Genomic DNA, 5006 nt, shown 5'->3' on the forward strand with positions numbered 1-5006 from the left:
GCAAAACAATTGCCACTCAAGAAGAAGGTAGTGTGGAAGACATGAAAAAGAGATTGGAATCGGCCAACTTTGAAATTGCTAGACTGAAGAAATTTGCCAGAAAATTTGCAATTAAGGAGGCTTATTTTAACCAAATGCAAGCTCGGTGGGAGGACCAAACATTTCAAATTCCCGAGGTAGTTGATTTTAGTATTCAATTCTGTAGCTGGACTACTCCTGCAATAAAGGAAGCTCAATTTATCAGAAAGGTTAATACAAACCTCAAATCTGGAATCGAGGTCATGAAGAAACAAATTGAAGATTTAAAAATACACTTAAGCTAGCTGAAGGAATCTCCTTAAAGAAATCCCACTTCAAGTAAGGCTATGTTTCAAATTTTGATGATCTTGCTTGGTATAATCTTTATTGAAGAATCCTACATTTCCATAATTTTGGAAGGCCTTGGAACAATTGAAAGAATGTTTAAATAGAAAAGGGCTCAAATAGCAAAATTTTGGGTTAAAACTGTGATCTTTGAAACAACACAGTAGTTTCATAGCGCGCTACGAAACTGCTGAAGGTGATGACTAAAGCTCAGCAGTTTCGTAGCGCGCTACGAAACTGCTGAAGCTAAACAATCTAATATCAGTCAAGCTGTTTTGAAATACAAGCGGGAATTTTGAAAGGGGAATATATACAAGAGATCATCTGAAGCTATCAGCTTTCAACAAGGTTAAGACAGGTGGAGGAAACATGTATTCGAATCCAAACTCTAAACTTTTTGTCATAAAGTGAGCACATTTACTACAGTCCAAGATATGTCAGACAGCATGGAAGAGCTTTTGCATTTACACATAAAAGAGGTTGACAACACATCAAAGATGTGGCAATTTGTTATATTTTGGATAATCAAAGATAAAGGGCATGGTTCTTTGGATTCGAACATTTTGAGGAAAACCAAAGACCGATAAACAGGGGTAGTTTCCTATGTTTCAGGGCAATGGAGAAGATGTGACCTTGAAGACCAGCATGGAGTTTTGAACATTCACCATAGCTAAACTAAAAAGGGACCAGATGTCAAGGAACGAGAATGATTGTAATCAAGGCTATTATTAGCATAATAAGGAGTTAGACTCCTACTTGATTTAGATCTCTAGAAAGTCTAGTTACAGTTTGTTACATTTAATAGGCAGTTAAAAGTTGAACAGGTGTCATTAAAATAGATTTTGAGTTCCCCTCAGGTTTGAGGAGGAATCTTAGTCAGGTAGAAGAACTCTATAAATAGGAGAAGGGGAAATGAAATAAGGGTTGGAAGTCTATGCAAAAAAGCTCTGTTGTTAAGCTTATGTAAAGACTCTGTTTCTTTTGGTAATACAGTACTGGCTTCTGCTACTAAAGAATCATAGATACTTCAATGTATGAATTCCTCTTGTTGTCTTTTCATGTTGTCTACAGTATTATGAGTATTTGATTACTTGTAAATCACTTGCAGTGTTCTACTTTCCTTCATATACTCATAGACTGTCCTTTTATGTTTGGTGTAATCTATTTATATTGAAATCTGAATGCCTTGATTTTATTGCAAAGCCAATTCTACTGTTAATGCTAAATGACATATGACTCCATAAGCCCAATGGATGCTTGTTAATTTTGATTTCACCAGCCTCATTCCTATTTGTTTCACAAAGAGTTAGCCATCTTAATCATAATCACAAAACCTTTAATCCTTTGAGAGAGCCCTCTCAGGCTAAGGAGGCTAAGCCTTAGCTAAAAGATTGGTTTGAAACAGTTACTTGAAGTCTTCCTGGTCTGCAGCCTTCCAGGGCCTGATTTTGAGATAACACCGACTATGAATTAGAACCTGATAAGGGAACTAACAAAGAGAAGCAGGTCATTGATGCAGAGCCCAGTGCCACCATGGCCACCACCAAGATCCAAAATATTGAGCCTGAAGATCCAGAGGAGGGGGAACACCTCTTCCACTCACAGATGTGCGTGAATCGTTCTCCGCTGTAGTTCTTTGTTGACAACGAGGGCCAACGAAATTCATTTTAGAAGAGGTCATAAAGCAGTTGGGCCTAAAGATTATAGCACATCCACAACTGTACACCATCGGGTGGCTTCACCAAGGATGAGATCTTCGCGTCACCCAACAGTGTTGCCTTCCTTACAACATCAAGCCCTTCACAGATTAGGTACTATGTGATGTTGATGTATTGTTAGGACAACCATATTTGTGGAAGCGACATGATGTATATGAGTCTAGACCTTGCTCTGTGATTATTACCATGGGAAAAAAGTTGTACAGGATACCGGAGGTAGCCTCGCCTATAACCATCTCTTTGATCACTACAAAGCAATGCAGTAAGATCATTTCCCAGACCAGGAATTTTTTTTTCCTTATGATTCACCCTCATGGCAAGAAGATGGTTGTGGCCACGGCTTCTAGGCAGGGCTCCTCTACACAACAAAAATAGATGGACAAGGTTGTGCACGAGTATAGGGATATTTTTGCCTCACCTATAGGGGTATCACTGCACTGTCAGGTCAAGTGCTCCATCGATCTGATCGATGTACCGATCTATCGACACTCCATTCTAGAGAACGATGAGATCAGGAGGAAGATTCAGAAACTATTGCAGAAAGGGCACATCAGGCGAAGCTCATCACCATCTGGGAGCCAGATTATATTGCTAGAGAAGAAGGATGGGACCTGGAGGCTCTGTATTGACTACTGGGAGTTGAACAAGATCACTATCCGAAATAGATACCTAATCCAACATATTGATGACCTTCTTGACCAGCTCAAAGGGGACAAGTTTTTCAGCAAGATTGACTTGAAGTCATGTTATCACTAGGTGCCAATCGAACCCTCTAATGCGTGGAAGAGTACTTTCAAATCCAAGGAGGGCCTTTTCAAATGGTTGGTCATTCCATTCGGATTGATGAAACCCCTCGCAACCTTCATGAGACTGATGGAATACATCTTCTGACCCTTCACCAATGCATTCGTGGTGGTGTATTTAAATGACATATTGATCTTCAGCTAGAGTTGGGATGAGTACCTCCACCATATTTGATAGGTCCTTCAAACCCTGTGACAACACAAGTTGTGTGCTAACTTGGATAAATGCACCTTTTGTCTGACCTAGGTTCAATATCTAGGTTACATAATTGATGAGAAGGGTCTACATGTGGACCTATCAAAGATACAAGTCATTTGGGATTGGCCAGCCCCAAGGACTCTAAGATATCTCCGCAAATTTTTGGTTCTTGCCAACTTCTACTGTAGGATCATGTTGGGGTTCTCTGATATCACTTGGCCTTTAAGTCAAGTGACCAAGGGCGAAGCAAAAGAATTTTTTTTTTGGTCGGAAACCCAACAACAAGCATTCTCCGAGTTAAAGAATCACGTCTATTCTGCACCGACGGTGACATTACCAGACTTGCAACAACCATTTGAGATTGAGACAAATGCCTCCGACTATACTATTGGTGCGGTTCTTACTTAGCATGGGCATTCAATGACTTACCACAATGAGACAATTCCAGACACAGTTCGAAAGTACCCCACTTTCGACAAAGAAATGTATTCCATTATGCAATCCTTCCATCAATGGAAGCATTACATTCTGGCAAAGGAAACGGTCGTCCACACAGAACACTAACCTCTAGAGTTCATACAAACACAAGGGAAGTTGAAGAATGATCGCCATAAAAAATGTTCCACCTACCTGCAAGAGTTCCATTTGAATATTAAGTATAGGAAGGGCAACATCAATAATGTCGTTGATTTCCTCAACCGACCACCGGTCATGGCGCTGATCACTGTGCTTAACTCCTGTGGGCATGAATATCGAGGTGGTTGCATATTTACAAGAGTGATTCAGAATTCTGGAGCACATACTAGACACTCCTCGAAGGGAAGAAAGTTCCAAATTTTCACCTTTAAGATGCATTGTTATGCCACTTGGGACACATTTGTGTCCCATTAAACGAGTGTGCCAAGATGATTTGGGAGGCGCACTACAATCAGGTCACTGAACATCTCAGGGTAGAAAAAACAGTGGTGGTATTGTAGAAGTATTCTTATTGGCCGAAACTTCATCAAGATGTTTGGAAGTACATTAGGTCCTCCACTGCCTATGTCATTGCCAAACCAACCATCAAGAAGCAAGGCCTGTATACTCCTCTACCTACTCCTAGTTGGCATTGGGAATCTTTCTCCATGGATTACATTTCGGGACTTCCTTGTACTAAGCATGAAAATGATTGCGTTTTTGTGATCGTCAGCAGATTCTCTAAGATGACCATCATGGTGGCCTGTAAGAAGAGTATCACAGCAAATGCCACTACTAAGCTTTTCTTTGAGCGAGTGTGGGGACACTTTGGTATCCCATAGTCCATTGTCTTAGATCGGGATAGCACATTCCTGAGTGCATTTTGGTCAAGTATTTGGTCGATAATAGATATAAAACTTACTAAGTCCACCACTTTCCATCCCCAAACTGATGGCCAAACTGAGGTTGTAAACAAGATGATCGTACACACTCTACGCATGTACAACTTGAAGCATCCACGCACATCGGACGAAAGCCTCCCCTCTATCCAACACAGTTAAAATGGAGGTCTCCACACCTCAACGGGCCACAACCCCTTTCAAGTAGGGCTGGGATTTCAACCATTATGTGCCATTGATGTGGCCATACCATTTGCAGCTACTCAAGCAGATTCGGCTCATGTCCAGTCTGAAGCTAACAGGGCTAAAAACTTCATTGAGCGCATTCAATATATCACCAACATGTGCATGATATATTGGACAGAGCCAATGCTAATTACAAGCAGCACCATGATCAGCATTAGGTGCCACACAAGTTCCAGGTGGGTGACAAAGTTTGGCTACATTTGCAGATGGATCCCCTCACTAGACCCCACCACAAGCTTCACCCCCTTCGATATGGTCCATACACCATCACCAAGGTTGTAGGGGACAATGAATTCGAGCTTAGCATTCCACTGTTCATTGG

The sequence above is a fragment of the Pinus tabuliformis genome, chromosome 4_2 (assembly GCF_031772625.1).
Source record: "Pinus tabuliformis cultivar Carrire ecotype Pingquan chromosome 4_2, CPIR1, whole genome shotgun sequence".
Lineage (NCBI taxonomy): Eukaryota > Viridiplantae > Streptophyta > Pinopsida > Pinales > Pinaceae > Pinus > Pinus tabuliformis.